This window comes from Lissotriton helveticus, chromosome 3_1, assembly GCF_964261635.1.
Source record: "Lissotriton helveticus chromosome 3_1, aLisHel1.1, whole genome shotgun sequence".
Taxonomy (NCBI): domain Eukaryota; kingdom Metazoa; phylum Chordata; class Amphibia; order Caudata; family Salamandridae; genus Lissotriton; species Lissotriton helveticus.
Window position 1 is genome coordinate 454,379,529 of NC_136061.1, and position 11,110 is coordinate 454,390,638.

Here is an 11,110-nt window from a genome sequence, read left to right on the forward strand (position 1 = left end):
ACCAGCCACTGATGAAGGGACAACCTATTTCCCGAAACGCGTTTGGCATTTTGACTGTTTTGAGGCTGCCACGCTGTACGTTTATCTGCTTGCAAGATGTGATTAAATAATTGAAGCAACACAGTTTCCTCCTGTGGTCACTTCGCTTGGGATACCTGCAAATGTGTGGATATATATATATATATATATATATTCAAGATCACAGGAGTCAGTGTATATCAGTGAAGCCAAACTCCCGCTACATCCAACCTCCACACGGCAGCAGCGAAGAAGGAGACTCAGAAACCACAGAACTTCAGGCAAGATGTTTTATTCTTTTTCACAACCCACGCACGACGCGATTCGGCTGAGCCATTTATTTTGTAATCCCAAGCACCAGTACTTGCATCGCTTACGACACAAGGTTGAACATTGTTATGAATCCAACGGGACTTGCATGCTCCCTTGCAACATAAGCAATTTTTTCCAATTTTTTCAATTTTTCCAATAGGTGCAGTAAATGAAAGGGCATCACCTTTATCTGCTCCGCTAGGGATTACAAAATAGAGGACTGACCCGTCCTTCCGTTTTGCTTTTTACTGTGTACCCGCTATTGGAAGAGGTTTTTTCTGCTAATTGCTGTTAGTCCCGTTTTTTATCCTCATTTGTACAGGTTTTTTTGCCACATTACATCTATCTGGCACATTCCGCCTTTCCTTAGTTCGCCATTTAATTTCGCCAACTGATACATGTTTATCAGAGTTGCCCGGCAACCCATCCCTACCCGAGTCCTTCAACTATGTCTCTATAGCCGTAATGCGTTATTACGCATACGTGCTAACCACGCCCACCCCGGAAGCGTTTTCCGACGCTACTAATTCCTGCCGGGCGTCTGAGCCCAGTAGCGGGGAGGCACGGAGAGGCGAGTAGGTACATGGCGCTCTAACCATGCAGTAACTGTAAGTTTATTTAAACCCCTTTTTATTTGACTGAAGCACCATGTGATCGTCTATCCTTAACCGGTAAGCCCCACATATGAGACGATCTCTCTTTTTTCTCCTCGACAGAATACGTTACGTTCTGAGGTTTTTTCCTTCCCTCCACCCCGTGAAGCCCAAAAGATCCACAACAGGAGTAAGCCCTGTTGACCATGAGGGTTTATTATTGTGTGTTGTGTGTTTGTTAAATGTGAAAGTACGAGTGGGTTCTGATTTCACGCCGTTACTATTCACGCTAACCTTGTAGTGAGAAGTCGAGTCACGCACAGATATTCGCTGAGTGCTGCCGACTGTTGGTTTAACGGTTATTGATCACTGAGCACGCCGTCATTGATACAGTGTGCGTGCTGTAGCCCCGGCAGGCTTTATTATAAATTTATATCTACTAAAGGCACTATCACTAAGTGTAGTGATGAGCAAGCCTACATATACACAATGCGTCTAGTTCTGAATGGGATGCACAGTAAGCAAGCAGACACGTGAGAATCAGCACGGCACGACGTTACAGGCTTGTAACATGCATATTCGTGACCCCTATGTTTTTTCCTCCGCAGGTCTTTTGCTTTTCTCACCACCATTGAGTGTGAGTATTTGACTGTGACAGATTTTTTGTCAATGGTCCTAAAGGAATTTAGGCTTGGCAGGTCGTTAGTGTGTCCTGACCACCCATCTTCCTCTTTTGGTCCTGATGAAAACCCGGAATTTCCCTTTAACGGGTTGAAACATGTAGACCTGAACCACACATAGTGATACACACGGTCATAATATACCTCTTTGTATCCACACACTTTATTTTAATATTGTCCAGTAACTTGCAAATAAAATCTTTTTCACACAAGGATACCAGGACAATTTTTAACATTTTTTTGTTCACTTCACACTCAAAATACCCGCTCCACTGTAATTCAGGTGTCGCAGCACACCCTGATGGCATTCGGCTGTCAGGGTGGACCCCGATGATGAAGCATGTCACCAACCAGGTTGGTGAGTGAGGGGTTTTTAAATAAAAGAAGGACTCTCTTCCTTTTGTAGTCATCTCATTCAGTCCGTATTTAATGCCTTAGACGGTACTCCTCTCTTGTTTTTGTAAGACTTTGGACCTAGGGGACCAGGAGTACACTCCGTTCGCTTTTTTGCGAATTGATCCCTTACTCTCTCTTTGTTTAACTACATTCTCCACATATAGTCATAGCGAAATATCTCGTTTGCTCTTTCATGTTCAAGTCATTTCAAATAAACCGCCGTGTCTTAACCCCCAAATGCATAAACAATCCGCACTATTTATGGAGCGGTTTCAAAATAAACAATATTGCCGTGTATCGGCAAAAGTTTAAATGGACACACTTATCCAAAAAACACAAACCTGAGAAAGAATGGCATTGTGAGACACTATGCCTATTTCATGCGATAATCGCAATATAAAAAAGATCTAATGAGTACAAATCTAGCCGTGTAGATCTTTTTTGGATAAGTGTGTCCATTTAAACTTTTGCCGATACACGATATTGTTTATTTTGAAACCGCTCCATAAATAGTGCTGGTTTTTCCTTTAGCCCGGCTGGGCATGATTAAGGAATTTGGAGCCTGCATTTATTTACGCGAACACCATCGCGTTACTTAGCACCCGCTTTCAGAGTGACTCGTATGTTTGGTGTACCTGGAGCTACAATTTAATTGAAACGAGTGCACCAACATCGCCGGGCGTTTCTAAGGAAGAGGAACGATATCTCCTTAATCTGAAAGGTGAAGCCCGGAGGTATAAACGGGGAGTACAAGAGCTGGCGAACTTCAGAAGCGGTAAGCCTGCTTGTCTCACGTACTTTCCCGTGTTATTCCAACTCATATTTTCGACGGTTTAGCGAGGGGGCTTGCAGCAGTAAGCGGATAGACTTTGAGTATTGGCTCCCGGGATACCAAAGAGTCTTGATTAAAATTGAACATGTTTAACATGTCGGAACGTCGAGATGCGGCTGGAGACATCTTCAAGAATAAAAACCCAGACATTTCTAAACCGCCATCAGTAACCAATGTGGCCGTTTCCAACACCCTATCATCCCAATTTCAAAAATTGGAAAAGCTATATGAACGTGAACTGCGCAAATGGTGGGAGGGCACATCATTACAGGGGTACATAGAGGTACAGAGGGTGCCTCGAGGTCTTCGGATCTTTACCGTACCCGCGTATGAGAACCCAGATCCCCAGTTATTAGAAACATGGGCGTCACATATAGCTAACTCCTGCAAAGGTATGCTGGAGATTTTAATCCAATTCGCATCGAGTGACCGTGATAAGGTTGTGAAAGAGATAGAGGAGTTGGAAGAATTGATTGCACAAAATACCAACAAAGAGGAACAAGAACAACTGAGGGCTAACATGAAAAAGAGATTACAAAAATATGAAACTAAAATCAAACTTAGAAAACAAGAAAAATTTGACCGGGACGAGCGGGACTACGCAATGGGAAGGGACTTGACCTTCCACAAAAAATATGATCAGCCACGCAAGGAAGTGGCCAGGAAAAGCCAAATGCCGAAAGCCCCAGTGGAGACAAGAATAGAGACCTCTGACTCAGATCTCATTGTGAGTGAAAGTTCTGGAGATGAGACAACAGGCCTTACAACAGCGCCTATGACATTGACAACTAAGACTCCTTTTCAACAGGAGTTCAAAGTCATTCAGGAGAGCTGGCTCAGAGGTGGCAAGAACAAGCCCCCAGAAGAGGCAGACAAACAACACGAGGCGGCTGGACAGGGAAGAGGCAGAGGACAAACAAGAACAACGTCAAGGGTAACCAGAAGCCAAAGGAGAGGCAGATGGTAAATACCTTAGATCAGCTAACCATTGTGAATTTGTCCCAAAGACAATTAACTCCAACAGAAGAGTCTGTTTTGAAATTAGGACTCAAATTTTGTCCAAATAGAAATATGGAATATACACAGACACGTATTGATCTGTATAAATTTATTTGGAAAGTCAAATTGCACAAGTTTTTTAAGACCAAACCAACGGTAAAGTAAACGAAACACTTGAGAAATAAAAAAGACACTGATCTCTTATCTGTGAACGATCTTACAGCCTGTGAAGTTTTACAAAATTTAAGACGAGATGGCGACATGGAAACTAATGCAACAAGTAACACCTTAACACAAAGATTGGCCAATGTCAACATTGATCAAGAAGCACCTAAGAGTAATTTTAAACTTGCTTCGAGATTTGTCCCCCAGACTGCTGTGGATGCTATCGACATCTTTTCGGATGTGGTCACCAGGGATCTGGCTACCATGAGGACTGAATTTAATCCACAAAAAAAGCACTTTAATATCACTAAGGCACAGAAATTGGCGGTCAAATGTTTGATGGAGGACAAAAAGATTGTATGTAAACCCTCCGACAAAGGAGGCAACATAGTTATTATGTCAAGACTTCAATATGTTGCAGAAGCCATGCGCCAGCTCGAAGATTCATCATGTTATACTGCCATTGTAAAAAAGGACTATTTGACAAGCATTGATGAATTACATAATCTGCTTAAAAAATGGCATGATCGACAGATGATTGATCTTGATGAATATCTCTTTCTAAAAACTATGAACCCTACCTTACCTTGTTTTTACCACCTGCCCAAGGTACATAAGAACATTGATAACCCCCCTGGAAGACCTATCATCTCTTCCATGGGAGGCCTAACAGAGAACCTTTCTAAATTTTTGGACCATTTCCTATTTGGTTTTGTTTTATCTCTGAAATCTTATATCAGGGATACCACAGACTTTATTGAAAAAGTGGAACCTCTTGTCTGGCAACCCTCATATGTACTTATTACTCTGGACATAACAAGTCTCTATACTTGTATAGACCATGAACAAGGACTCACAGCGGTTGAATTTTTCCTGAACAAAAGAGAATCGAAATTTGCCATGCATAATAAGATGCTATTGGAACTTATAAGATTCTGTCTGTACAATAACATCTTTCTTTTTCAGGATACAATATATCGACAGTGTTCTGGGACGGCGATGGGCTCCTGCTTCGCCCCCAGCTATGCGAATTTATTCGTAGGCTGGTGGGAGGAGCAGGTAGCCTGGGCCCCCAGGAACGCCACTTGGAACAACAAGGTGGTGGTATGGAGCAGGTATATCGATGACCTGTTCCTAGTGTGGGATGGGTCTAACGAAGAGGCTAACCAGTATATAAAGGTGCTAAATAACAATGATTGTAATCTTAAGTTCACAGGGGAAGTCAACAAGGACAAGGTTAATTACCTGGACCTTCAAGTGAACGTAAAAAATGGTCAGATTTGCACCCAACTTTATCATAAACCGACTGCCGGTAACAGCGTTTTACATGCCTCAAGCAGTCATTCCCATAAACTTATCAGCAATATTACTTACGGTGAATTTTTACGATTGAAACGTAATTGTAAACAGAATGATGATTTCAAACAAGCAGCCACTGACAGTATAGAGAGATTCCGCAACAGAGGTTATAATTGGAATCTGCTCCAAGAGGCTTTGAATAAAGTCAGAAAGATACCTCGTAGTACCCTTTTTGCAGAGAAAAAGATTGTCTCCACTGAAGATGTTAAATTCCGTATGATTACACCTTTCTCTGCGGATTCATCTAAATTAAGATCCATCTTATCCAAACATTGGCACATTCTTAAATCTGACCCAATTGTGGGGTCTGATATTCCTGATGTGCCATTAATAACCTTCAGGAAGGCAAGATCACTGCGTGATGAGATGGTCCATAGCTATCTACCACCACAGGAGAAACAATTAGGAACTCTGAAGGATGCAAAAGGCTTTTTCCCCTGTGGAAAATGCAAAGCCTGTTCAGCTAGCAAAATAACTTTGACATATGATGTCACAGGCTGCAAAGGTGGCAAACAAATAACTAAATTTATGTCCTGCCACACAGACCACGCAGTCTATTGCTTAGTCTGTTCCTGTCCTTCTAGATATGTTGGAAGCACCATTAATCCTGTCAAATTGCGGGTGCTGGAGCACATGCGGGCTATTGCAAATAAAGATTTTACATACCCGGTAGCCCGGCATTTTGCAATCAAGCATAATAGTGACAGGAATCTTCTTAGATATTTCTGCCTAGATCAAGTCACTGAAAATCCCAGAGGAGGCAATAGATTGCAGACATTAAGGAGATGAGAATCCAGATTCATTATAGATCTAGAGACCTGGGCACCTAAGGGACTGAACATGGGGGAGGAGCTTTCATCTCATCTGGGCTAAAAAGACACATGTTGGGTTATCTGTGCATTTAGAGAAAAAACTGTTTCAAAAAAACTTGAATATTGAATTTTGATGTATTAACTGAGTCTAATATTTGAAGATGTATATGGTTGTAAAAAAAGGCAAACATTTTTTTAGCATGGCGATAGTTTGCTAGGTTTGTCATTTCACGTATCACTGACCTGAGATTATAGCAACCAGTTATCTGGTTGCAATTGCCGATCCACGGCTAGATTTGTACTCATTAGATCTTTTTTATATTGCGATTATCGCATGAAATAGGCATAGTGTCTCAAAATGCCATTCTTTCTCAGGTTTGTGTTTTTTGGATAAGTGTGTCCATTTAAACTTTTGCCGATACACGGCGATATTGTTTATTTTGAAACCGCTCCATAAATAGTGCGGATTGTTTATGCATTTGGGGGTTAAGACACGGCGGTTTATTTGAAATGACTTGAACATGAAAGAGCAAACGAGATATTTCGCTATGACTATATGTGGAGAATGAACATATTTAAAGATGGCGTGCATTATACGCATGGATGTTGAAGTCCGTTGTTTGTGTCAATGAAATCTGCAAACATAGATAATGGTGCCGCACATCACTTTCCGATGTTAACACTGACGAAGGGATTTTATTCCCGAAACGCGTTTGTTCTTGAATACATTTTTCTGCTGAACTACTGCTGCTGCCTTCGAGAGTGCTGGTTTTTCCTTTAGCCCGTCTGGGCATGATTAAGGAATTTGGAGCCTGCATTTATTTACGCGAACACCATCGCGTTACTAAGCACCCGCTTTCAGAGTGACTCGTATGTTTGGTGTACCTGGAGCTACAATATATATATATATATATATATATATATATATATATATATATATATATATATATATATATATATATATTTATATATATATATATATATATTACTGCAACACACTCCTTTTTTTTAACGAAAGTAGACGGCACTCCAAGTTGTTTCTCCAAAAGTGATTTTATTGGCAGACCCCCTGCCCCCTCGACAGACGCGTTTCACCTATTTGGCTTCCTCAGTGTCAACCACTGCATTGTAAGAGGCACCATTTTATTACCGCCCTTCTCCCAACATAGAAAGAGGACTAGCCGTATTACTACATTTCAGCGGCCATCTTATAGTGTGTTTCATATGAACAACAGTTTATTTTATATATATACTAGCAGCCCGCCCCGGCGTTGCCCGGGGGAGAAGGGGGCTTGGGGCAGCATTTTAAGGCTCTGTGCACGCCCGCACCGACATTACCCAGACCGCATCCCTCCCGCCTCCCGCCTCCCGCCTCGCCGCCGCCCCCCCGCCGCCCGCCCCGACATAGCTCAGCCCACCTCCCGCCTCCAGCCCCGACATTGCCAAGCCCGCCTCGTGCCTCGTGCCTCGATCCTCCCACCTCCCGCCTCCCGCCGCCCGCCTCCAGCCTGCCTTTGCCTTACAGAGCTGCCCGCAACGGACTTCACCGCCACTCCTCGCCGCCGCTTACCTGAGCCGCCGCCCACTCCGGACTCTACCGCCACTCCTTGCCGCAGGTCACCGCTCCTCCCCGCATCTCGTCATTACGTCTAGGTCGCGGTCAGCGCTACGTCGCGGCCGGCGCTTGTTTTTAGCGGACTACTTTGTTTTCAAAATTACATTTTTTGATTTCGCTTTTTTTTTAATTTAATGTCGCCTATGTCCATCTACACACCCTGAGGATTCCAACAATGTATTGGGTGTGTGGATTGGCGCTGTGGTTCCCGAGTTTACCTGGCCAAAAGGTGCAAGTTCTCTCTTTATAATAGTAGTATAGATACACAGAAAAATGGTGTCAATAAAGTGCTTGTGCCATTAAAAACAACGTGGTTTTAGCCACAGTACATTATTTTTCAAATGTCTCTTCAACGCATTCCACATATGAGATATATCGCGAAAAACAGACGGAGTTACCACACATTCTAAATTATCTGGTTTGCTTTAATAATTCCTTTGTGCCCCAAGATTGTATGTATTGTTTGTTTTTTTGTGATATATGATAAGCACCTCTTCCTCTGCTTGAAGAAATGGAGTCGCACTTCACTGGGCTCACGCACACCTATTCATTAATTATGCAGGTTTGGCAGTCCTGACGCGTTTCGTTGATCACTCAACTTCTTCAAAGGTGTGCCGCACTCTGTCTCTATTCCGTTCCTACAGCGATTGCCATTTTAATTGTAGTCCTTTTGGGGGTTGTCCCTCTGGTGGGTGGGTTCGAATCACAGCATGCTGGTCACTGTAGTACTCGCAAATAGGTCATTTCAATCCCTCCGGTGGGTAGTGCATTATTTCAATTAAGAATTAGTGTCTCCGTGTTGTTGAGCCACTGTGCTCGCTTCAGCCTCTTTTCAGGATAAAACAGGAGTCATACCGGAGCCGGTCTCTGGCGGCAGCCACTTTCCCTTATCCGCTTCTGCGAGGTTTCAAGTTCGGTTCCTATCAGGGAAGAAAGGCGGTCTCGCTGACTGTGCGGTATTTATATATATTACCTACTGGCGGTCGCCAGTAGGTAGTTATAGTTAAAACCTAGTTTCCATAGGAAATCTCAAAATTCTATTTGGAATAACTTTGGCGCCGGTGGACGAATCTTCACGAATTTCTCTAAGAAAGTGGCCTGCTCCGCTCCGCTCCTTCCCTGAAAGTTTGGGGGTGATTCATGAAGCAGGGGCCGAGAAAAAAGGCGGTCCCAAAATGTGTTTTACCCATGCAATTTTCCATAGGACATTTAGCCAGGGCTACAGCCCGAACGGCTGAACGGAATTACACCAAATTTGGCAAAAAGGTAGAGTTTGGTTCGCAGATTACCCTTTTTGTTGAATGGTGTCAATCCGTTCAGTAGTTCCGGAGAAAATCATGAATAAAATCATAAGTATATCTATAGGAGCTTACTGTAAGCTTACTGTACTCTGTACCTTCCCGAGCACGAGCTGAATGCTAATTGGCTGCAAACACTCCAAACCAGGAAGTTTTGGCAGCCATCTTGTGCCTCGGTAGAACCGAGGCACAAGAAAGCTGAAAACAAACATGCAAAACACACAAAGGGGGCAGGGTAGACACACCCTGACCCCCTAGGCCTGCTCAGGGGGTCCCACAAGGACCCCCAAGGCCACCCCCAAAAATTACTTTTTTTTTTAAAATCGTGGGGTACGCGTAGTACGCTTACCCCGTGGAGAAAAAAAAACCCGGGTTGCTTTTTTTAAAATTAGCCCCCGGGGGGACCAAATCCCGGGGGCATATTTTTAAAAAAGTGGGGGGAGGCCCAATTCCCCCCACACTGCCCCGGGGACCGCCATCCCCGGGGCAAAGTCATTATACTAGCAGGGGGCACACGGCCCCCCTGCAGCCCCAGGGACCGCCACCCCCGGGGCTTTATTTTCTAAGTATGTGGGGGGCTCATGGCCCCCCCGCATCCCCGGTGACCGCCACCTCCCCGGGGCACTAATATGCAAAATAGGGGGGTCCGTGACTGACCCCCCAGCCCCGGGGACCACCACCCCCTGGGGCTTCTTAGATGTTGGGAGGGGGGACCGGCGGCCCCCTCCTGAAGCCCTCAATAACCCCCCAGGGCCGGCTCCTGCAGAGACCCGGGGTGCCTACCCCCGGGACACTGCTGTTTGCTGTGGTAGGGCAGGAGCCTCACGGCTCCCACCCTACCACAGCAAACTGCTTTGATTTTTGAAAGAGAGAGCAGGAAACCTGCTCTCTCTTTCAAAAATGAAAGCCGATTGCTTTTCTGTATGGGGAGCAGCATGTTAGCTGCTCCCCATGTAGAAAAGCAATGCCGGCTACCGCAGGATGTTGGAAGCCGGCAGGGACCGTGGGGGGCTTGGGGACCCCCCCACAGCCCTCAATGAGGAAGGCCAGGCCACATGTGGCCCGGGAGGGGGACCACGCGGCCCCCCTCCCAAAAATTAAATAAATAAATAAAATAAAATAAAAGGCCAGCCCCGGGGGTTGGGGTCCCCGGGGCCTTAAGGGGGCAAAGGAGGGGGGCGATGCAGACCACTCCCAAAAATAAATTAAAATAAAGTTGTCCATGCCCCGGGGGATGGGGTCCCCGGGGCCGGAATTGGCCATGGGAGGGGGGCCACGCAGGCCCCCTTCCCGATTTAAAAAAAAAGAAAAAGAAAATTGGGGGAAGGCCCTGGGGGATGGGGTCCACAGGGCCCAAAAAAAAAAAGAAAAAGAAGGGGGGGCTACACAGCCCCCCTTCTTAAAAGTAAAAAAAAAAAACGGGATGGGGAGGCCACGCCGCTCCCTGCACTTCTCTGCAAATGCGCCCCCTAGCGCGTTTGCAGAGGGGGAAGTAATTCCCCTCACATACTGGGGGTACCTGGGGGCCAATTATCCCACCAGGAGCCTCCAGTATGGGCCAGGGGGCTCCCTTGCAGAGACATGTAAAGAGGCCACGCCCCTTTTTACACCTATCGGCAACGGAGCCCCCGGCGCATACTGTATGTTGCTGGTGGGCTAGTTGGCCCCCAGGGACCCCCAGTATGCAAGGGGAATTAGTTCCCCCTCTGAAAAAGCACCAGGGGGTTGCCTTGCAGAGAGGTGTAAAAAGGGGTGTGGCCTCTTTACACCTCTCTGCAACGCAGCCCCCTGGCGCATACTGGAGGTTCCTGGTGGGCTAGTTGGCCCCCAGGGACCCCCAGTATGCAAGGGGAATTAGTTCCCCCTCTGAAAAAAGTGCAAGGAGGCTGCATTGCAGAGAGGTGTCAAAAGGGGCATGGCCTCATTACACCTCTCTGCAACGCAGCCCACTGGCGCATACTGGAGGTTCCTGGTGGGCTACTTGGACCCCAGGGCCCCCAGTATGCAAGGGTAATTAGTTCCCCCTCTGAA